The sequence below is a fragment of the Phyllobates terribilis genome, unplaced genomic scaffold (genome assembly GCF_046119375.1).
Source record: "Phyllobates terribilis strain yellow unplaced genomic scaffold, ASM4611937v1 Scaffold_3__8_contigs__length_932513732, whole genome shotgun sequence".
NCBI lineage: Eukaryota > Metazoa > Chordata > Amphibia > Anura > Dendrobatidae > Phyllobates > Phyllobates terribilis.
In genome coordinates, this window is record NW_027362763.1 from 249200401 (window position 1) to 249225306 (window position 24906).

General features: G+C 45.8%; 2 protein-coding genes across 3 annotated transcripts in view; one reads left to right on the forward strand and one right to left on the reverse strand.

The window, feature by feature from the left end:
• The window catches only part of MED12L (mediator complex subunit 12L), a 981938-nt gene that overhangs the window by 280867 nt on the left and 676165 nt on the right, over nt 1-24906 (forward strand). The gene's annotated exons all lie outside the window — the stretch shown is intronic.
• P2RY14 (purinergic receptor P2Y14) overlaps nt 1-24906 on the reverse strand; it is a 122076-nt gene that overhangs the window by 34369 nt on the left and 62801 nt on the right. The window contains exon 2 of one of the 2 annotated variants that reach the window (XM_073674731.1): nt 1205-1309. The exons of the other annotated variant lie outside the window; for it this stretch is intronic. The gene's annotated coding sequence lies outside the window, so the exon portion shown is untranslated. The remainder of the gene's footprint in view (nt 1-1204; nt 1310-24906) is intronic. 2 annotated transcript variants of the gene reach the window in all.

Consider the following 24906-nt stretch of genomic DNA (forward strand, 5'->3'; position numbering starts at 1 on the left):
GGCATCTCCTAGAATACACTAAAACTCTTTTTGTGTGAAGTTGCATCACACAGAATTCCTTGAGACTCTGCAGTGTTGGTCAAAGGACAGCATTGCTAGGTGTCAGACTTAGTGCAACACAGAGGGAAGAGGGAAAGAAAGCCGAGACACTAGGGAAAGGGGGGGAGTGGAGACCTCCTAGTCTTGTCTAGTGTCACCCTGTCTCAACTACCGTCCGTATATTGGCTCTTCACCAATCGCTGCACGTGTACCTCGCCCTGACTTTCCTTGGCGTATGGCTAAGGCTAGGGACGGGAGGAGATGAGCACTAGTCGATCTCCATTAAACTCTATAGACAACAAGGGGAGACAAACGGGGGAAATGCGCACACGGCCTCAAGCTCCAGAGAGGATGAAGTACAGCTCTTGCTAAAGCCTCACAAGTAATAATGAATATCGCCGGCACCTCCCTCTCAGACACACCAGGTATTTATACACCCAGGCCAGGGAGCTAATTAGCCAGAGGGAGGTAGCTGCTGGGTCCTAGAGACAGCTAGCCTCTAAGAAGATGTCTGTAATGCCAAATGTAGAGATCTCCTGCAACCAACTGCAGGGCGACTGTCACCTCTGATACACCTGTGACACTGTGTCACTGGTTCATCACTGGCTGCCACTAAGCAAGACTCAAAGCAGAACAAGTTCAGTTTAATGTGTCACTGTCCACACTGCTAATCCATAGGCATCATGGGAAATGTAGTCTGGAATGGGGTAATCATATCAAAGAGAAATAAGGAATGAGCATGGCTGACAGCCCAAAAATGGCACTTTAACTAAATTAGGTAAAAATAAGGCATACGCAAGAATCTCTTTACAGACAAAAAAAATTGCTGCTTTAACAATATGTACTATAGAGGTTTATATTCCCATGGGTAAGTAGGTGTTTTTCACCTGTAGGAGTTACCTGGATATTTAACAAACACGTACCAATCCTTCACCTGTGAGCAATGATGGATATACTTGCGTTCTTTGACCCCTTTGTAAGCCTGCTATTTTGGAAATATAACATCACTGTACACAAAATAACTGACATGATTCATTGCTATGATAAAAAATAAGATAATTCGTATTAAGCCACCGTACAGAATGCCAGCTGTCAATGCACAGTCACCTGGCAGCCTGCGCCATCAGTGTGCCCTGCACGGAACAAAAGCAAAGGTACAACTAACCTGAATCCACTGGGCCACAGCAAGAGATGCATCAAGCTCCTTGTCTTCTCTCTGACTTAGTAATATTCAGGAAGACGTCTTCAAAACACTGTAACCATTATTAAGCTGTGTAATTAAAAAGAGTGTTTTAGTAACGTCTGCCAACTAGCTGCTTAAATGTCAACTACTACAGATGTGCAGAAGGGGTTAGAAACAGGGAGTGGGTTGGGAGAGGGTTTATATAATAAGGAAATGTCCAACTGTTCATCCCACAAGTCTATAAAAAAACAGAATGAAGAATATCTTTCCCATGTCTGCTCTTGACCTTTACACTACTGCAGTATTAACTTCCTAGCTAAACGCAGAACACATTGGGGGATACAGCCAGCTCCTTCACGTCTTAGCTATTGGTGGGTCTGATACAGCCCCGCGCTAGAGCGTAACATCAGTCTGCCATGCTGTGCCTCTTCACATGAGAAATGATGGTTATTTACATCAAATGAGCAGGGTTGCCAGCTTGACCTTTTATTTTTTTCTGGGCAGCTTATAAAAAGAATCACGGACAGACAAGATTTTTTATAGACACATTGGAAAACCTTAATAAATCATTATGAGTATAAGTGATCCATGTCTACAGCCCATAAGTCTGATACGAGACATCGGCTGCATTCGCTGTAAACTGAAAAATGCTGAAAAATACAGTATAAATATCTATACATTTCTTCAGCTTCAACCATTTACACTTTTAATGGACAGAACAAAAAAAAAATGCCTTATTTTAATAGACTGTCCTGGAATTTCTTGCAGCCCTGCGAGTGAAATGGAAGCAGATTTCATGAACAGATCACTTGGTGGACCTGATTATATAATTCTTGAATGAATGTGTGTGAGAGGGGTTGTCTAGGTCTTACATATTATAGAGAATCTGTCACCACCGCGACTCGATTTAAGCTGCATATACAGTCGTATAAGGGACTAAGACCCTATAAAAATTTCCCTTTAGTTTAGTTTTTACTTGCTTTTCAGAATTTTTCTTTATTTCTTATACAAATGAAGGAGCTTCGTTGCACCTTGATGTGGCCCAGGGCTCAGTGCACCGTTCCGCCCTCTCAATCACCAATGCTGCAAACCTCCCCTTATGTTGATTGACATCACTCACTTGTCCAGAGGGAGCACTCCCTGAATAAAATTCCCTCCCCTGCAGATGGGCACTAACACTGCAGGAGCTGGACGTTCTCATCTCTCTCTTCTATCCGCATTGACACTTGCTAAACTTCCACTGTCAATGAACATAAGGGGAGCTGCACAGGATGGTGATTGAGAGGGTGGAACTGTTCACTGAGCCTTTAGCCATGCCAATGGTGCACGGAAACTCATTTATATAAAAGATAAAATACTATTTGTGAATAATTAAGCAAGCAACAGCTTAACAACAAAGATGATTTTTATAGGGGCTACGTTCTCTACATAACTGTATAAGTAGTTTAAATCGAATTTTGAAGATGACAGACTCCCTTTAATGATCAATATGAGATCGGTAGGTGTCCGACACCTGGCACTACAGGGGCTGATATCAGCTGATTGATAGGTTGTGCCAGGTGCTGGACCCCCATGCATCTCATAGTGGTGTTGACCAATCCTCTGGATCGGACATCATTATGTAAGATCCAACCAACCCCTTTAATGCCCTTTCCCATTCAATTATTCTAATTCTGTTGAGGGAATTAAAATTAAATTGATTATTTCATTAAATGTGGGCAGTAGATATGTTCTGTATTACAAGAATACCCAGCCATTATACAGAAGGTCTGCTTTCTGAAAACGATTTCTTCACACACGATCTCATCATCCCCTTCCTCCAGTTCTGAGAAACCTATGGTCATGCAGTGCTTTTCTTATTTTGCATGTAAGCGGAAGTTATATAATTATGTTCACAAGAATAAGTATAGCAGAAAAAAAATTGTATGTTATTATATCATTTAAGACTAGCCGTATTGCAATTGTTTGACCAAAAATGAATAGTTTCTCCAAGAGCCTGATAGAAAATGGAGACCTAATAAGACACTCAGGGACATCTTTTGAGCCTTACAGAACCACTGTGTGGTTCTGATATCATAAGGAGAATTTTATTGTTGGATTCAATGTGAAAACTAGCAGGAAAAAACATTGCTTGCTATATCCCATGTTGCACGACTATGTAAATCTCTCCTAGAAGCACTGCTGATATTAGATACCTGTGAGATTGGTGGTGTATAGTGATGAGTGAGCACTAAAATGCTCGGGTACTCATTGCTCGGGTAGAGCAAATTGGAATACTCAGGTGCTCGACCCGAGCAACGAGCCCAATGTAAGTCTATGGGAAACTCGAACATTTTTCAGGCGGATCCCCCCGGCGGTCTGTAGAGGGCCTAAAAATTGCCCAAATCGATGGGAACAGTACTCAGATGACATGGGAATAGCATGGGGAAGACCCCTGGAAGCATCACTGACTCACAGATCACTGCTGTCAACAACATTGTCAGAGTATTACGCCACTTTTACGGACTCACAATAAAACATACAAAAACGAAACCAAACAGGATTTTCCTGGGAAACATATTAAGGAACATCCTTTCCAGGGTAATGACTTGTATATAAGGCAAAATAAATAACCAAAAACAAAAATACTCCTCCACACCTTGGGCTATGTTCACACGTAGCGTTTTTGATGACACATCATCAGACACATGCATACAGTGCTGAAAAGACATGGGAACAGCATGGGGAAGACCTCTGGAAGCATCTCTGACTCTCAGGTCACTGCCTAAAAGTGTCCCCATCATAAGTGATCCTTGGCGCAGACTTGCAACAATCTCCGTCCACGTCCTTGTCCCAGTGCAGCGTTCAGTTGTCCCTACCCCATTCCTTGGAATGCAAGCGCAAGTATGCAGCCAGCCACCCACCCACCCACAGGCTGCAATACTATACTGCCAAATTTTTGACAGCTGCTTGCACTTGAAATGTGGCCTTTTAGGCTCGTGGAGGCGGAAGCTTTTCATAATCTCATGCCGGCGGTGGCCGGGTGTCCATACTCGGTCCCCAGCCGCCACTATTTTTCCTGGTATAGTCTCCGCCTTCCACAAGCACGGGTCCCACAACATTACCCGTGCCCTCCCCAGTGCACTTACTGGGAATGACTGCCTAACCACAAACACGTGGACAGGTGAATGTGGCCAGGTACGGTATGGAGCCAGTCCACAGCTTTTTTTGCTGAGTTGTATTTCACCACAGCCATATTCTTTAGCTCGGTGAAAGGACTGGCATAGAGGGAAACCGTATCTACTCTGGCTGTCATTTCTCCCAGGAAGTCCTCTAAAGCAGCTTTTGCAGAAGCAATGGCAGCCCGATCAACATCAACTCGCACTTCTCGGTGGTGCTTTGACACACAAACATCTTTCTTTGCACATTTAATTTCATGACTACAGAGTTGGGCAATGGCCTGATCTGCAATCCGGTTTGAGAAATAACATGCATAAGCACGTCCGATCCACATTAAAAATACAGCCATAGAGTGTCCGGGAACCTTCCCCCACACTTTTCTTAGCCAGGGCTGCTTCTCGGCAGGGTTGGACGGACCCACCAGAAAACCGGAGACTCCTCCGGTGGGCCCTGGCTTCTCCTTCAGGAGAGTTCATAGTGCCGAGGTGAGGCCATGGTGATGATAGAGGCCACCATCTGCTTAGTTTTCTGTTACTTGAAATGCAAGGGCAAGTATACAGCCAGCCACCCACCCACAGGCTGCAATACTAAACTGGCAGATTTCTGGGCAGCTGCTTGCACTTGAAATGGGGCCTTTTAGGCTCGTGGAGGCGGAAGCTTTTCACAGTCTCATGCCGGCGGCGGCCGGGTGTCAATATTCGGTCCCCAGCCGCCACTATTTCTCCCGGTATCGTCTCCGCCTTCCACAAGCACGGGTCCCACAACATTACCCATGCCCTCCCCAGTGAACTTACTGGGAAGGATCGCCTACCCACAAACACGTGGTCAAGTGAATGTGGCCAGGGACGGTACGGAGCCAGTCCACAGCTTTTTTTGCTGAGTTGTATTTCACCACAGCCATATTCTTTAGCTTGGTGAAAGGACTTGGGAAACCATATCTACTCCAGCTGTCATTTCTCCCGGGAGGTCCTCTAAAGCTGCTTTCACTTGAAATGTGGCCTTTTAGGCTCGTGAAGGCGGAAGCTTTTCACAACCTCATGCCTCGTGTCCATACTCGGTCTCCAGCAGCCACTATTACTCCCAGTGTTGTCTCCGCCTTCTACAAGCGTGGGTTCCAGAACATTACTGCTGGTACTTTTCTGTGGGAATCTGCTTGCCTCCTACCAGCCTGGAATATTTCCAGTAAATTATGGTACGACGCCATGGTATTAGCACTGCCCCCAGTACCAGTAACGAAGCCATCCCCAATTTCCTTCTCAGGAATTTTATTTGGTAGACTGAGTGGCTGCCCAAATACATTAGTTTCTCACAAAGGAGCTTAAGATAGAGTGGCAGTAGGTGCAAGTTTCTCCAGCCTGTTAGATATCAGAGGGTGAACGGCAGCACATTGGATCAGTGGTTAGCACTGAAGCCTTGCAGCGCTGGGATCCTGGGTTCAAATCCCAGCAAGGACAACATCTGCAAGGATTTTGTATGTTCTCCCCGTGTTTGCGTGGGTTTCCACCTCAGTAAAAAAACAGCCGTAGAGTGTCTGGGAACCTTCCCACATACTTTTCTTAGCCAGGACTGCTTCTCAGCAGGGATGGACGGTCCCTGGCTTCTACATCAGGAGAGTTCATGATAGCACTAACTTTGCAGCTGCTATGGGGCTCTTGAGCGGGGGAGAAAGGTGAGCCCTCAGAGTCAAATCTTCTGGTGGGCCCAATGTTTTTCAATCTGAAACAGCTTCTCAGTTGGAGTTGTATTTCACCACAGCCATATTCTCTATGTCTAATTTGTGTTGCATCGCCTTGTTACATATCATGTCTATGATGCTCTTGCACTGCCCCTAAGTGCTATTTTTAATACAGCACACTGTATGATCATAGTCTTGGTACTTGTTATACTTTGCTATAATGTAAAACAATACTGATTTACTGCATAGTTTTAACAAAACAAAAACTAGTTATACACAGTAGTTATATTTATATGTGCCATATAACTCTAATACATTACATTTCTAGTAGATATCTAAAGTTATATGAAAAAGTTTGGGCACCCCTATTAATCTTAAGCTTAATGTTTTATAAAAATTGGTGTTTTTGCAACAGCTATTTCAGTTTGATATATGTAATAACTCTTGGACACAGTAATGTTTCTGCCTTGAAATGAGGTTTATTGTACTAACAGAAAATGTGCAATCTGCATTCAAACAAAATTTGACAGGTGCATAAGTATGGGCACCTCACCAGAAAAGTGACATTAATATTTAGTAGATCCTCCTTTTGCAAAAATAACAGCCTCTAGTCGCTTCCTGTAGCTTTTAATGATTTCCTGGATCCTGGATGAAGGTATTTTTGACCATTCCTCTTTACAAAACCATTCCAGTTCAGTTAAGTTTGATGGTCGCCGAGCATGGACAGCCCTCTTCAAATGATCCCAAAGATGTTCAATGATATTCAGGCCTGGGGACTGGGATGGCCATTCCAGAACATTGTAATTGTTCCTCTGCATGAATGCCTGAGTAGATTTGGAGCGGTGTTTTGGATCATTGTCTTGCTGAAAGATCCATCCCCTGCGTAACTTCAACTTTGTCACTGATTCTTGAACATTATTGTCAAGAATCTGCTGATACTGAGTGGAATCCATACGTCCCTCAACTTTAACAAGATTCCCGATGCCGGCATTGGCCACACAGCCCCAAAGCATGATGGAACCTCCACCAAATTTTACTGTGGGTAGCAAGTGTTTTTCTTGGAATGCTGTGTTTTTTTGCCGCCATGCATAACGCCTTTTTGTATGATCAAGCAACTCAATCTTGGTTTCATCAGTCCACAGGACCTTCTTCCAAAAAGAAATTGGCTTCTCCAAATGTGCTTTTGCATACCTCAGCCGACTCTGTTTGTGGCGTGCTTGCAGAAACGGCTTCTTTCGCATCACTCTCCCATACAGCTTCTCCTTGTACAAAGTGCGTTGTATAGTTGACCGATGCACAGTGACACCATCTGCAGCAAGTTGATGCTGCAGCTCTCTGGAGGTGGTCTGAGGATTGTTCTTGACTGATCTCACCATTCTTCTTCTCTGCCTTTCTGATGTTTTTCTTGGCCTGCCACTTCTGGCCTTAACAAGAAATGTCCCTGTGTTCTTCCATTTCCTAACTATGTTCCTCACAGTGGAAACTGACAGGTTAAATCTCTGAGACAGCTTTTTGTATCCTTCCCCTGAACAACTATGTTGAATAATCTTTGTTTTCAGATCATTTGACAGTTTTTTTGAGGAGCCCATGATGCCACTCTTCAGAGGAGATTCAAACAGGAGAACAACTTGCAAGTGGCCACTTTAAGTAGCTTTTCTCATGATTGCATACACCTGGCTCTGAAGTTCAAAGCTCAATGAGGTTACAAAACCAAAAAAAGTGCTTTAGTAAGTCAGTAAAAAGTAGGTAGGAGTATTTAAAACAAGAAAATGATAAGGGGGCCCATACTTATGCACCTGTCAAATTTTGTTTGAATGCAGATTGCACATTTTCTGTTAGTACAATAAACCTCATTTCAAGGCAGAAACATTACTGTGTCCAACAGTTATTACATATATCAAACTGAAATAGCTGTTGCAAAGACACCAATTTTTATAAAACATTAAGCTTAAGATTAATAGGGGTGCCCAAACTTTTTCATATAACTGTATTTGTTGACTTACGTTATTTTTGTTTAAAGTCACAGATTAGGTTCTTGTTAATGATGCTTGTTTATTGATATTGGTAAGGTTGCTATTAGTAAAATAAATACAAAATTTGGACATTTTCATTCTCTATTCAGTTGGAATATAGCAATAAGTTTTTATAAGTGCCAAGAGACTGTAATGTCAACCAGTTTATAAGCTATTTAGTGTCATGTGAATTGACTGTAGTCATAAGCTGTTCTTGTTTTTCTCTTTAATTGGCTAATTAAAAAAAGTTGTAATTTTACACTTGAAAAGACTTTAAGGGTATATTCACAAACATGAAATTGTTGCAGAAATGTCTGCATCTGTACCCTTTAGCTAAGAGGGGTTTATAGCAATGTAGATGCTTGTCACCAAAATAACCCCATTCACCTAATTGGAACTGACATTCTCCTACAAATTTACTGCATGTGAATGTATCCTAAGGCTGCGTGCCCACTATGCGTTTTTTGAGCATTTTCGCAGCGGCAATTCCGCTGCAGAAATGCTTAAAAAACGCTTGGTAGAAGGTCTGCCATGATCCCCAATGATAATCCGCATGTGCTGTGCACATGCTGCGGAAATTTTCCCTGCGGATTATCATTGCGAAAAATTTGCAGCACTACTAATTATTTTACGTAATCACGGCGTTTTCGCCACCATTGACTTGCATTGAATCGCTTAATATCTGCATGACTACATGTGCACATGTGGATATTAAGCGATTCAGTGTGCGGATGGTACCCGGGTCTGGAGAAGAGGAGATTCTCCTCCGGACCCGGGTACCATAGTACCTGTAAAAAAAAGAATTAAAATAAAAAATATACATTATACTTACCTTCCGATGGCACCCGGTCTCCATAGCGATGCGTCCTGGCTCCCCGGCAGCTCGCGATGGTCTAAAAGGACCTGCCATGACGTCATTTAGTCATGTGATGGGTCAGGCGACTGCTGACGTCAGTGGTCGCGTGACCTGTCACATGACTAAATGACGTCATGGAAGGTCCTTTTACACAACCGCGAGACATCGGGAAGACCAGACACATCGGATAAGGAGACCGGGGGCCATCTGAAGGTGAGTATATGTATTTTTATTCTTTTTTTTAACTAACTTGGTCACACTATATAAAATCCATGCCGGTTACATGGATTTGTATAGTGTGACCAAGTTGTCAAGCACTTTCCAAGAGATGCTAAAATCGCTTGGAAAGCGCTTGACAACCCGCATGCGGAAATGCATGTGAAGAACGCTTCATTTCCGCTTGTCCCTGGCAGGAAAAACGCATGTACAATCCGCATGTACAATCCGCATGCGTTTTTTCTACCAGGGAGATGCAGAAACGCTCAGGAAAAATCCGGAGCATTTCTGCATCGTGGGCACTTAGCCTTAAGGCCCCGTCACACATAACGAGATCGCTAGCGAGATCGTTTGTACATCACGGTTTTTGTGACGCAATAGCGATCTCGCTAGCAATCTCATTATGTCTGACAGGTAGCAACGATCAGGCCCCTGCTGTGAGATCGCTGATCGTTACAAAGCTTCCTTGACCATTCCTGGGTCGTTGCGCTCCCGCTGGGCAGTGTGCATTGCTGTATTTGACACCTTATCATCGACCTCGTTAGCGATTCAGAACTGAGACACGTAGGCGTGCATAAATTGGACTTTTCCGCGCCCCTCGTCCCCGATTGGTGGTCGCTACAGCGTTCTCATTTTCCGCCGTGCATAAAGAAGGCAACAGAATAGCGATTCCATCCTTTGTTTCTGACCTCGTGCTGGATTGCAGATCCTAGCAGAATTCTTCGGGCTGTTGATATCCATTCATTCGACTGAGTCCTGATTTTGCGGATCGTTGTAGCGACCAAGGCCGCCCAATCAGAACGCAGTAGCATCCACCAATTGGAGATGAGGGGGCGCGGAAAAGAAATTTTATGCACGCCTTTGTGACACAGTACAGTCCCTATCAAGGTGTGGATCGTTGAAATAGCTGCTGTGTGAAAGCGTCCCAACGACCGCCGAGATCGTTAGTTAGATCGCTGGGGCGGCCGAAATCGTTGGGAAGTTCTGCATGTTTGACAGCTCCCCAGCGATCACGAAACGACTCTCCAGCGATCCCAAAACCGTGACGTAATAACGATCTCGCTAGCGATCTCGTTATGTGTGACGGGGCCTTTAGACTGGGTTCAAACAGAGATTATGAGTACAGATAAAACGTGTTCAAAATATTGAAAAAAACATTAGTTTACACACATACAGTACAGACCAAAAGTTTGGATACACCTTCTCATTTAAGGATTTTTCTGTATTTTCATGACTTTAAAAATGGTACATTCACACTGAAGGCATCAAAACTATGAATTAACACATGTGGAATTATATAGTTAACAAAAAAGTGTGAAACAACTGAAAATATGTCTTATATTCTAGGTTCTTCAAAGTAGCCACCTTTTGCTTTGATGACTGCTTTGCACACTCTTGGCATTCTCTTGATGAGCTTCAAGAGGTAGTCACCGGAAATGGTTTTCCAACAATCTTGAAGGAGTTCCCAGAGATGCTTAGCACTTGTTGGCCCTTTTGCCTTCACTCTGCGGTCCAGCTCACCTCAGACCATCTCGATTGGGTTCAGGTCTGGTGACTGTGGAGGCCAGATCATCTGGCATAGCACCCCACCACTCTCCTTCTTGGTCAAATAGCCCTTACACAGCCTGGAGGTGTGTTTGGGGTCATTGTCCTGTTGAAAAATAAATGATGGTCCAACTAAACGCAAACCGGATGGAATAGCATGCCGCTGCAAGATGCTGTGGTAGCCATGCTGGTTCAGTATGCCTTCAATTTTGAATAAATCCCCAACAGTGTCACCAGCAAAGCACCCCCACACCATCACACCTCCTCCTCCATGCTTCACGGTGGGAACCAGGCATGTAAAGTCCATCCGTTCACCTTTTCTGCATCACACAAAGACACGGTGGTTGGAACCAAAGATCTCAAATTTGGACTCATCAGACCAAAGCACAGATTTCCACTGGTCTAATGTTCTTTCCTTTGGTTCTTTAGCCCAAACAAGTCTCTTCTGCTTGTAACCTGTGCTTAGCAGTTGTTTCCTAGCAGCTATTTTACCATGAAGGCCTGCTGCACAAAGTCTCCTCTTAACAGTTGTTGTAGAGATGTGTCTGTTGCTAGAACTCTGTGTGGCATTGACCTGGTCTCTAATCTGAGCTGCTGTTAACCTGCGATTTCTGAGGCTGGTGACTCGGATAAACATATCCTCAGAAGGAGAGGTGACTCTCGGTCTTCCTTTCCTGGGGCGGTCCTCATGTGAGCCAGTTTCTTTGTAGCGCTTGATGGTTTTTGCTACTGTACTTGAGGACACTTTCAAAGTTTTCCCAATTTTTCAGACTGACTGACCTTCATTTCTTAAGGTAATGATGGCCACTTGTTTTTCTTTACTTAGCTGCTTTTTTCTTGCCATAATACAAATTCTAACAGTGTATTCAGTAGGACTATCAGCTGTGTATCCACCAGACTTCTGCACAACACAACTGATGGTCCCAGCCCCATTTATAAGGCAAGAACTCCCACTTATTAAACCTGACAGGGCACACCTGTGAAGTGAAAACCATTTCCGGCGACTACCTCTTGAAGCTCATCAAGAGAATGCCAAGAGGGTGCAAAGCAGTGATCAAAGCAAAAGGTGGCTACTTTGAAGAACCTAGAATATAAGACATATTTTCAGTTGTTTCACACTTTTTTGTTAAGTATATAATTCCACGTGTGTTAATTCATAGTTTTGATGCCTTCAGTGTGAATATACAATTTTCAAAGTCATGAAAATACAGAAAAATCTTTAAATGAGAAGGTGTGTCCAAATTTTTGGTCTGTACTGTATATATTTTGGTGCAATAGTGGACATGCTTACTGAAATTTATTTAATACTTTGTACAAAAGCCTTTGTTGGTGATGACAGCTTCAAGACGCCTCCTGTATGGAGAAACTAGTCGCATGCATTGCTCAGGTGTGATTTTGGCCCATTCTTCCACACAAAAAAACTCTTCAAATCCTGAAAGCTCCATGGGCTTCTTCTATTAACTCTGAGCTTTAGTTCCTTCCATAAATTTTCTATTGGATTCAGGTCAGGTGATTGGCTGAGCCATTCTGGAAGCTTTATTTTCTTTCCCTGAAACCAATTGAGTTTCCTTGGCTGTGTGTTTGGGATCATTGTCTTAGGGCCCTTTTACATGTCTGTGTTTCCAGTACAAGTGGTGACAGTTTCCACATGTACTGGAGCCACTGACACATGCAGAACCATTCAAATCTATGGGTCTGCACACATGTCAGTGTGTTTCAACGGACCGTGTGTCCGTGTGCTCCACACAGTGACATGTCTGTTTTTTTGCGGATGCACGGTCCGCAAAAGTGTTTCACGCTGAACACACACGGATGACATCCGTGTGTCATTAGTGTGACACCTACCGGCGCTTGGGATCAGCGCTACATTTAGCGCTGTTCCCAAGCGCCGGGTGCTGAATGTTGCCCCCATCATGGTTCCCTGTCGGTGCTGCAATCAGCACCAGCAGGGACAATGATGAGGGTAGTAGTGTCTGCTCCCACAGTGTCCACCTGTAAAAATAAGAATAAAATAATAAAATCCATATACTCACCTGTCCTAGGTGTCCCCCGCTGTAATCCTCTGACGGCTGACGCCGAGGAGCTCTGGGGAATGCGCAGCTCTGGAGCTGCGCTCAGTGAGTGACAGGACACCGCTCCTGAGCTCAGCAGAGCTCCGGAGCCTCTCACTGCAGCAGCTCATTCTCCCTGGGTCCCCGGAGTCAGCGGTCAGAGGATTAGAGCAGGGGGCACCTAGGAAGGGGGAGTATATGGATTTTATTATTTTAATCTTATTTTTACACAAGGACACTGGGGGAGCAGACACTACTACCCTCATCACTGTCCCTGCTGGTTCTGATCTCCGCGACGACAGGAAACCATGATGAGGGCAGCGTTAACCACCCGGTGCTTGGGAACAGCACTAATTGTAGCCCTGATTCCCAGGCACCGGTCCTTGTGATCCTGATGCGGCACACGGGCGGCACATGGTTGCCACACGTGTGACACACACGGACACATGGGACACGGATATCCCCTGTATAGTGTTGAGCGAGCACTAAAATGCTCGGGTGCTCGAAGCTCGGGCCGAGCTCACCGTGATACTCGGGTGCTCGACCCGAGCAACGAGCCCAATGTTAGTCTATGGGAGACCCGAGCATTTTAGCGGCGGCACCCCTGGCAGTCTGTAGAAAGCCTAAAAAGTGCCCAAAACGATAGTGACAATGCTTAAATGTCATGGGGACAGCATGGGGATCACCCCAGGAAGCATTTCTGACCCCCAAGTCACTACTGTCAACAACGTGGTCAGAGGTATTAAGCCACTTTTACCGGCTCACAATAAAACGTTCAAAAACGAAACTGAAACTGCTTTCCTGTGAAATATGTTAAGGAACATCCTTTCCAGGGTAAAGACTTGTGTATAAGGTAAAATAAATAACCAAAAACAAAAATACTCCTCCACACCTTGGGCTATGTTCACAAGTAGCATTTTTTATGCGTTTTTGCACTTTTGTATTGCTTTCAACCGTGACAAATGCATTCACCGGGAAATGTCATTTTAACATTTTACAACCTTATCTGGCCATGTGCTGTGTGACACATGCATACAGTGCTGAAAAGACACGGGGACAGCATGGGGAAGACGCCTGGAAGCCTCTCTGACACCCAGGTCACTGCCTAAAAGTATGCCCATCAGAAATGATCCTTTCCGCATCAGAAGATGCAGACTTGCAACTAACCTCGTGCAAGTCCTTGTCCCAGGGCAGTGTTCAATTGTACCTCCCCCATTCCTTGCAATTCAAGCGCAAGTTTGCAGCCTGCCACCCACCCACCCGCAGGCTGCAATACCATACTGCTTGCTTGCACTTGAAATTGGGCCTTTTAGGCATGTGGAGGCTGAATCTGGCCACCACGTCATGGCTGCGACGGCAGCCTGGTATCCATACTCAGTCCCCAGCCCCCCGGCGGCCGGGTGTCCACGCTTGGTCCCCAGCCGCCAGGGGGCAGCTGGGTGTCCATACTCGGTCCCCAGCCGCCCCGCGGCCGGGTGCCCACACACGTTACCCAGCCTCCTGGGGCGGCTGGGTGTCCATAAACAGTCCCCAGCCGCCCCTATTTGTCCCGGTGCGCCTTATACACAAGCGCGCATACCAAAACATTACCTGTGCCCTCCCCAGTGCATTTAGTGGGAAGGACAGCCTAACCACAAACATGTGGACAAGTGAATGTGGCCAGGGATGGTCCATCTCACTGACGCCTTCACACTGGGTTAATATTGTGGAAGCCGGGACACAGTTGGATGCAACACGTCATCCAGACAAAGAGGATTGCGGGTCCTGGGTCAATCAGGCTTCAACACAAAGTTCACAAGGTAGACAGCAGCAGTGGTCGGCCTCCTACACAACGAGTAAATTATTCATGATCATGAGACCATCCATCTCCTTAGCTTTCTGTTCCTTGGAATACAAGCGCATGTATGTAGTAGCGGCTAGGACTGAGGTGGTCAGCGTTTTGGTGCATATCCTACCTCCTCCGAGGATTGCTGGATGTTTTCCTGCTACTATCCCAGTTCTATGACTCCCGTTAAAACAAAGCTTCAGGTGATGAATGATGGATGAGGTGGTGGCAAAGGAGAAAGAGCAGGAGGAACAGGGACCATTCACATCAATATCAGGCCAGTCAACCACACATGTCTTGTAGGATATGTTTCTGTACCAAAAGGAGCGGTTCGGCTACACAGTTATAGGGCATACAGTGAGTGCAATTCCTACCAAAAATTTTGAGGCACTCCAATGCCCCTTGGAAGTGACATGGAGGTCAGAGGGCCTTAACTAAACCGGTTTTTCCATTTATAGCAACTGGGTCTCCTGTACACTGTTGGCCTAAGCAGTGAATGGAAGGCTTTCCAAAAATTATGAGGAACTGCAATGCCCCTTGAAACAGACATGGATTACAGCGTACTAAAAACCTTCTACCCATTATTGGGGAGTGGGTCTCCCTTAGCGTTCGCCTATGCATTGAAAAACGAAAGCTGACTAAAATTAGGAGGAAATGCAATGCCCGTTGGAAGAGTCGTGGAGATTAGAGGCAATTAAAAACAACATTTCAATACCCCTTGGAATAGCTGTGGAATTTAGAGTGGTTTAACAAGACTGTTTTAATGCCCCTTTGAAGAGACGTGGAGTTCAGAGTGGTTTAACAAGACGGTTTTAATGCCCCTTGGAGGAGACGTGGAGTTCAGAGTGGTTTAACAAGACGGTTTTAATGCCCCTTGGAAGAGACGTGGAGGTCACAGTAGCTTAACAAGACGATTTTAATGGCCCTTGGAAAAGACGTGGAGTTCAGAGTGGTTTAACAAGACGGTTTTAATGCCCCTTGGAAGAGACGTGGAGGTCACAGTAGCTTAACAAGACAGTTTTAATGCCCCTTGGAAGCGACGTGGAGTTCAGAGTGGTTTAACAAGACAGTTTTAATGCCCCTTGGAAGAGACGTGGAGGTCAGAGTGGTTTAACAAGATGGTTTTAATGCCCCTTGGAAGAGCCGTGGAGGTCACAGTAGCTTAACAAGACGGTTTTAATGCCACTTGGAAGAGACGCGGAGTTCAGAGTGGTTTAACAAGACGGTTTTAATGCCCCTTGGAAGAGTCGTGGAGGTCACAGTAGCTTAACAAGACGGTTTTAATGCCCCTCTGAAGAAACACTGGAGTTCAGAGTGGTTTATCAAGACGGTTTTAATGCCCCTTGGAAGAGACATGGAGGTCACAGTAGCTTAACAAGACGGTTTTAATGCCCCTGGGAAGAGACGTGGAGTTCAGAGGGGTTTAACAAAACGGTTTTAATGCCCCTTGGAAGAGACGTGGAGTTCAGCGTGGTTTAACATGATGGTTTTAATGCCCCTTGGAAGAGCCGTGGAGGTCACAGTAGCTTAACAAGACGGTCTTAATGCCACTTGGAAGAGACGTGGAGTTCAGAGCGGTTTAAAAAGATGGTTTTAATGCCCCTTGGAAGAGACGTGGACTCCACAGTAGCTTTGAGTGGTTTAACAAGACAGTTTTAATGCCCCTTGGAGGAGACGTGGAGTTCAGAGTGGTTTAACAAGACGGTTTTAATGCCCCTTGGAAGAGATGTGGAGTTCAGAGTGGTTTAACAAGACTGTTTTAATGCCCCTTGGAAGAGATGTGGAGTTCAGAGTGGTTTAACAAGACGGTTTTAATGCCCCTTGGAAGAGACGTGGAGTTCAGAGTGGTTTAACAAGACGGTTTTAATGCCCCTTGGAAGAGACGTGGAGTTCAGAGTGGTTTAACAAGACAGTTTTAATGCCCCTTGGAAGAGACGTGGAGGTCAGAGTGGTTTAACATGATGGTTTTAATGCCCCTTGGAAGAGACGTGGAGGTCACAGTAGCTTAACAAGATGGTTTTAATGCCCCTTGGAAGAGACGTGGAGTTCAGAGTGGTTTAACAAGATGGTTTTAATGCCCCTTGGATGAGACGTGGAGGTCACAGTAGCTTAACAAGACGGTTTTAATGCCCCTCTGAAGAAACTTGGAGTTCAGAGTGGTTTAACAAGACGGTTTTAATGCTCCTTGGAAGAGACGTGGAGGTCACAGTAGCTTAACAAGACGGTTTTAATGCCCCTTGGAAGAGACGTGGAGTTCAGAGGGGTTTAACAAAACGGTTTTAATGCCCCTTGGAAGAGACATGGAGTTCAGAGTGGTTTAACAAGATGGTTTTAATGCCCCTTGGAAGAGACGTGGAGGTCACAGTAGCTTAACAAGACGGTTTTAATGCCCCTTGGAAAAGACGTGCAGTTCAGAGTGGTTTAACAAGACGGTTTTAATGCCCCTTGGAAGAGGCGTGGAGGTCACAGTAGCTTAACATTACGGTTTTAATGCCCCTTGGAAAAGACGTGGAGTTCAGAGTGGTTTAACAAGACAGTTTTAATGCCCCTTGGCAGAGACGTGGAGTTCAGAGTGGTTTAACAAGATGGTTTTAATGCCCCTTGGAAGAGACGTGGAGGTCAGAGTGGTTTAACAAGACAGTTTTAATGCCCCTTGGAAGCGACGTGGAGTTCAGAGTGGTTTAACAAGACAGTTTTAATGCCCCTTGGAAGAGACGTGGAGGTCAGAGTGGTTTAACAAGATGGTTTTAATGCCCCTTGGAAGAGCCGTGGAGGTCACAGTAGCTTAACAAGACGGTTTTAATGCCACTTGGAAGAGACGCGGAGTTCAGAGTGGTTTAACAAGACGGTTTTAATGCCCCTTGGAAGAGTCGTGGAGGTCACAGTAGCTTAACAAGACGGTTTTAATGCCCCTCTGAAGAAACACTGGAGTTCAGAGTGGTTTATCAAGACGGTTTTAATGCCCCTTGGAAGAGACATGGAGGTCACAGTAGCTTAACAAGACGGTTTTAATGCCCCTGGGAAGAGACGTGGAGTTCAGAGGGGTTTAACAAAACGGTTTTAATGCCCCTTGGAAGAGACGTGGAGTTCAGCGTGGTTTAACATGATGGTTTTAATGCCCCTTGGAAGAGCCGTGGAGGTCACAGTAGCTTAACAAGACGGTCTTAATGCCACTTGGAAGAGACGTGGAGTTCAGAGCGGTTTAAAAAGATGGTTTTAATGCCCCTTGGAAGAGACGTGGACTCCACAGTAGCTTTGAGTGGTTTAACAAGACAGTTTTAATGCCCCTTGGAGGAGACGTGGAGTTCAGAGTGGTTTAACAAGACGGTTTTAATGCCCCTTGGAAGAGATGTGGAGTTCAGAGTGGTTTAACAAGACTGTTTTAATGCCCCTTGGAAGAGATGTGGAGTTCAGAGTGGTTTAACAAGACGGTTTTAATGCCCCTTGGAAGAGACGTGGAGTTCAGAGTGGTTTAACAAGACGGTTTTAATGCCCCTTGGAAGAGACGTGGAGTTCAGAGTGGTTTAACAAGACAGTTTTAATGCCCCTTGGAAGAGACGTGGAGGTCAGAGTGGTTTAACATGATGGTTTTAATGCCCCTTGGAAGAGACGTGGAGGTCACAGTAGCTTAACAAGATGGTTTTAATGCCCCTTGGAAGAGACGTGGAGTTCAGAGTGGTTTAACAAGATGGTTTTAATGCCCCTTGGATGAGACGTGGAGGTCACAGTAGCTTAACAAGACGGTTTTAATGCCCCTCTGAAGAAACTTGGAGTTCAGAGTGGTTTAACAAGACGGTTTTAATGCTCCTTGGAAGAGACGTGGAGGTCACAGTAGCTTAACAAGACGGTTTTAATGCCCCTTGGAAGAGACGTGGAGTTCAGAGTGGTTTAACAAAACGGTTTTAATGCCCCTTGGAAGAGACATGGAGTTCAGAGTGGTTTAACAAGATGGTTTTAATGCCCCTTGGAAGAGACGTGGAGGTCACAGTAGCTTAACAAGACGGTTTTAATGCCCCTTGGAAAAGACGTGCAGTTCAGAGTGGTTTAACAAGACGGTTTTAATGCCCCTTGGAAGAGGCGTGGAGGTCACAGTAGCTTAACATTACGGTTTTAATGCCCCTTGGAAAAGACGTGGAGTTCAGAGTGGTTTAACAAGACAGTTTTAATGCCCCTTGGCAGAGACGTGGAGTTCAGAGTGGTTTAACAAGATGGTTTTAATGCCCCTTGGAAGAGACGTGGAGGTCAGAGTGGTTTAACAAGATGGTTTTAATGCCCCTTGGAAGAGACGTGGAATTCAGAGTGGTTTAACAAGACAATTTTAATGCCCCTTGGAAGAGACGTGGAGTTCAGAGTGGTTTAACAAGATGGTTTTAATGCCCCTTGGAAGAGACGTGGAGTTCACAGTAGCTTAACAAGATGGTTTTAATGCCCCTTTGAAGGGACGTGGAGTTCAGAGTGGTTTAACAAGATGGTTTTAATGCCCCTTGGAAGAGACGTGGAGGTCACAGTAGCTTAGCAAGATGATATTAATGCCCCTTACAAGAGCCATGCAGTACAGCATATTCAAAAGATTATTCCCATTATTGTGGAGTTTTGTCTCCCATAGTCTTTGCCTATGCCTTCCAAGCAAAAGCTGCCAAAAATTAGGACGGAGGAACTTGCAATGCTGGCAACACGGACCACGGTCACCCTGGTGGTATAGTGGTGGTGGAGGCTGAGTATAAGGAGAAGAGCAAAAAACAGCCGAAATGAGGAAGCGTATACCCATGTATGTGTGTGAAGCGGTGCATGGGAATACACCTCCCGAAATAACACAGTGGATTTGACTTTATGTTACTCTGCTGCCATTTGGTGGTGATGAGAAGTCTGGCCCAATCCAGCCCTTGTTCATTTTGATAAGGGTCAGCTTGTCAGCATTGTCAATTGACAGGCGAGTGCGCTTATCAGTTTTAATTCCCCCAGGGGCACTAAAAACACGCTCCGATAACACGCTAGCAGCAGGGCAGGCCAGGACTTCCAAGGCGTACAGAGCGAGTTCATTTCAAGTGTCCAGCTTGGATACCCAATAATTAAAAGTCACAGAGGAATCACGGAGGACGATGGTACGGTCAGCAAGGTACTCCCTCACCATCTTTTGAAACTTTCCACTCCTTGTGAGAGTACCCCGCGCCTCAGGGCCTGTAAGCTGGGCGGGTCTCAGAAAACTGTTCCAGAACGTTGACAGTGTTCCCCTGCCTCTGCTGGATTGGAGTTGCGTCTGTCTCGCCTGTACGCCTTGGTTGGTCAACGAACTGTGACCTCTGCCGCTAGTGTGTTCAGATGGGAATTTTTTTAACAGTTCTGCAGCAAGGGCCTTCTGGTACTGCCCCATTTTTGTAGACCTCTCCACCTCAGGAATAAGAGAGTGAAAGTTCTCCTTGTAGCGGGGGTCTAAAAGTGTCACCAACCAGTAATCTAAAAAAAAGGATAATTAGCTCATATCACCTGATACTCACAGGAATCCCAGGCTCACGGATTAGTGTCCAGCATACACTTGCAAGGATATATAAAGAAGGTAAAATCCGGTGCCACATGCGATAAATCCTTTTATTCCAAAATTAAAAATCACAACATGTCCCTAGGAGGGGAACAACTGGACGCGTTTCGAGGACACAGCCCCTTATTCGTCAGTATACAAATGAATTAAAAAACAACACATTTATAATAAAAACTGTGACCACTCCTAAACATGTGTGATAGATTAGTATACAAATTATGATATTAACTCCTACTTAGACAAGATTTGCGTGCAACGAATTCTCATAGAATATTCAGATATAAATTTAGGAGAAAAAAATAATAAATTTTTTTATACATGTAATAGATTTGCCATATAAATGCACAGAAACAGAACATGCATATAATATTGTAAGTGCAAGCATATATGTATAATTGAATAAAAAAACATTAAATCTGATCTATAATTCATACCTTGCGGTATCCGAGCATTTAATTTCAATATCCATAATTTTTCTTTGTTATGGAGCATTTTTTCCCAATTACCGCCACGATGGGGACGTGGTACTCTCTCTATGCCTCTAATATTTAATGTACTTATATTGCCCGCATGTACCTCCCTGAAATGTTTGGAGAGACCTGATAACTAGTGTTGAGCATTCCGATACTGTAATATCGGGTATCGGCCGATATTCGCAGTATCGGAATTCCGATACTTAATTCCGATACTTTTACAATATCGAATACCGGAATCGGAAGTTCCCATAATGCCTGCGCTCTGCAGTGTCTGTGAAGGATGACAAGCTGGATGGCAGCGCGATCCAGCCTGTCATCAGAATGCCATCCCAGCGGGGGAGAATTCTCCTGATTGTTTAAAAGCCGGCGCGCGGTAAAAAGCCGCCGGCTTTTAAACAATCACACAGCCCCATACTGCTTCCCCGCAGCCTCCCACCCCGATCCTCCGCTCCCCTCGCCACCTCCCATCCCGATCGTAAGTTAGGACCGGGCAGGGAGCGCAGCACCAAGGAGCGAAGGACCCGGGCGGGGAAGCCGGCAGTGAAAAGACTTCACCGCCGGCTTTCCCGTTCTGTGCTGCGCTTTCCCGCCGGTTATTTCAAATGAACAGCTGAGGTATCAGGTGATGCCGATCAGCTGTTCATTTGAAGTAGCCGCGGTGCCCTCAGAGGGTTCATGTGAGTTCATGCTTGACTGCATGAACTCACATGAACTTTCCCACGACCGCACAGGTCAGCCACACCTCACAGACCATCAGACCGGTCATGATTAGTGTGTGTGCGGGGTGTGTGTGCGGGGTGTCTGTGTGCGGGGTGTCTGTGTGCGGGGTGTCTGTGTGCGGGGTGTCTGTGTGCGGGGTGTCTGTGTGCGGGGTGTCTGTGTGCGGGGTGTCTGTGTGCGGGGTGTCTGTGTGCGGGGTGTCTGTGCGATGTTTGTGCGGGTGTCTGTGCGTGCAGGCAGACATAGGCCGATGTGACACTACTACTCCCATCGGCCTATGTCTGTCCCCCGTCCACTCGTGCCAGCAGGATCAGCTCGATGGGAGCAGTAGTTCCCATCAGTCTGATCCTGCTATTTAAATTGCCCTACTGTGCCCCAATAAATGTTAAATACATGTCATTGGTGGCCAGTGGTTACCTACAATAAATTAGTTCATACATTACCTGTCCCCGCCGATCGCCACCTAAAATAAAGTAAAAAATAAAAAACTACACCTATACTCACCTAGACACCTAATTCCCCGAAGCCATCGATCTCCTGTAATAAAATATAAAATAATAAACCACAACCTTATCCTTACCCCTCCGGAGTAGTCCACGAGTGTCCCACGAAGATCTCCAGTTCAGAGCAGCCACATAGAATGTGACCGCTCTGAACCGCTGCCGCCGCTAGAATGACGGGGCCGTAAAGCAGCCCCGTCATTGCATAAGCGGGTTCACCGGAGTTCAGGCAGCGCTGCTCCGGTTAGCTGCTTTACGGCCCTGCTGTATCGTGAGAAATTCCCACGGTACAGCACTGCCGTAAAGGAGGTCTCCGGAGCTGCGCTGCCTGAATGCACTCCGGTGACCTCAGTCAGTGGCTCCCGCTGCCGGGAGCGGACGTGTTCCCGGCAGTGTGAGCTTACAGCAGCCATGCACAGCTGTCACCATCTCCAGATGTGACAGCTGTGCATGGGAGATCAGCACAGGAACGTGGACAGGTAACTATTATTTTTAGTGAACTAAGAATTAAATAAAATGGTGTGTTTTATTTCAAATAAATTATTTTTTTCTGGGTGTAGTGTGTTTTTTCTTTTTAACACTTTGTAGGTTAGTAATGGGGGTGTCTTATAGACGCCCATCATTACTAACCTGGGCTTCATGGCAGCTGGCGCTGACATGAACCCCACCACTATTACCCCCTGCCACCGCACCAGGGCAGCGTGGAAGAGCGAGGCTAAGTGCCAGAATTGGCGCATCCTACGGATGCGCCATTTCTGGGGCGGCTGACGGCTGGTGTTTCTAGCCTGGGAGGGGGCCATTATTCATGGCACCCTTCCTGGGCTATTAATATCAGCCCCCAGCTGTCTGCCTAGCCTTTGCTAGCTATTAAAATAGGGGGGACCCCACGTCATTTTTTTGGGGGGGGTCCCCCATTTTAATAGCTAGTAAAGGCTAGGTATTCAGCTGGGGGCTGATATTAGTAGCCTGGGAAGCTCCGTGGGTTTTACCCCCTTCCCAGGCTTCAAACATCTGCCCCAGCCGTCTGCTTAACCTCCGCTAGAGACTAAAATTATGGGGGATCCCACGCCATTTTTTTTTTAAATAAATCCTTTATTTTAACACTAAATGACATTTGAGGAGTTAATAAAGATGCAGTCCCTAAATTATTATTTATTTTTTAATTAATTTTTCCCAAAACTTTTGACGTGGGCTTCGCCATATTTTTGTATGCCAGCCAGGTACAGCATCCAGCTTCTATGAACGCGCCATTTTCCGGGGCGGCTGCGGACTGCAATTTTCAGCGGGGGGGGGGGGAGGGGGGCAGAAAGCTTGGGCCTCCCTGCGCTGCGGATTCCAGCCCCCAGCTGCCTAGTTGTACCTGGCTGGACACAAAAATAGGGAGAAGCTCCACGTTTTTTTTTTTTTTTCATTATTTCATGAAATTCATGGAATAATTAAGAAAAAAAGGGCTTCCCTATATTGTTGTGTCCGGCTAGGTACAAATAGGCAGCTGGTGGTTGGGGGCAGCCCGTTCCTGCCTGCTGTACCTGGCTGGACACAAATATAGTGCAAAGCCCCACGTCAATTTTTTTTAATTATTTCAGGAAATTCATGAAATAATTAAAAAAAAATTGACGTGGGGCTTCGCTCTATATTTGTGTCCAGCCAGGTACAGCAGGCAGGAACGGGCTGCCCCCAACCACCAGCTGCCTATTTGTACCTAGCCGGACACAACAATATAGGGAAGCCCTTTTTTTCTTAATTATTCCATGAATTTCATGAAATAATTAAAAAAAAAAAATGCGTGGGGCTTCGCCCTATTTTTGTGTCCAGCCAGGTACAACAAGGCAGCTGGGGGCTGGAATCCGCAGCGCAGGGAGGCCCAAGCTTTCTGGGCCCCACCCGCTGCAAATTGCAGTCCGCAGCCGCCCCGGAAAATGGCGCGTTCATAGAAGCGCCATCTTCTGGCGCTGTACCCAACTCATCCAGGGCCCTGGTGCGGTGGCTCACTGGGTAATAAAGGGGTTAAGGCCAGCTTGGCATTATCAGCTGGCCCTAAGCCCGAAATTCATGGGGTCACGCCAATATTAGACATGACCGCCATGAATTTCTAGTAAAGTATTTAAAAAAAACACAAACACCCAGAAAAAAGTCCTTTAATTGAAATAAAGACACAATTCTTTATTGTTCTAAATTAAACCATACTTACCATCACGCCCATTCCAGCTGAAGCCAACGATCTCCTGCAATAAAAGTAAAATAATAAAGCAACATCATCCTTACCTTTCCATGGCTCCCACGACAGCTTCAGCTCTGCTTCATCGAGATGACAGCCTGGATCGCAGCAGAAAGTTGCCATCCAGCCTGTCATCCCGCAGACACTGAGAAGCGCAGGCATGCTTGCGCTCCTCAGTGTCAGGCTGTGACGGCATCCCGATAAGCCGAGTCTCTCACGCTCACCGCATGCGCAGGAGAATTTTCCCACGCTGTCAGTGACGTGCATGAGGTGAGCTGAGTTCATTGGACATGACCTCGGCTCATCTGGATGCCGTCACAGCCAGACACTGAGGAGCGCAAGCATGCCTGCGCTTCTCAGTGTCTGCGGGATGACAGGCTGGATGGCAGCGTTCTGCTGCGGTCCAGCCTGTCATCTCGATGTAGCAGAGCTGGAGCCGTCGTGGGAGCCATGGAAAGGTAAGGATGAGGTTGCTTTATTATTTTTCTTTTATTGCAGGAGATCGTTGGCTTCAGCTGGAATGGGCGTGATGGTAAGTATGGTTTAATTTAGAACAATAAAGAATTGTGTCTTTATTTCAATTAAAGGACTTTTTTCTGGGTGTTTGTGTTTTTTTTAAATACTTTACTAGAAATTCATGGCGGTCATGTCTAATATTGGCGTGACCCCATGAATTTCGGGCTTAGGGCCAGCTGATAATGCCAAGCTGGCCTTAACCCCTTTATTACCCAGTGAGCCACCGCACCAGGGCCCTGGATGAGTTGGGTACAGCGCCAGAAGATGGCGCTTCTATGAACGCGCCATTTTCCGGGGCGGCTGCGGACTGCAATTTGCAGCGGGTGGGGCCCAGAAAGCTTGGGCCTCCCTGCGCTGCGGATTCCAGCCCCCAGCTGCC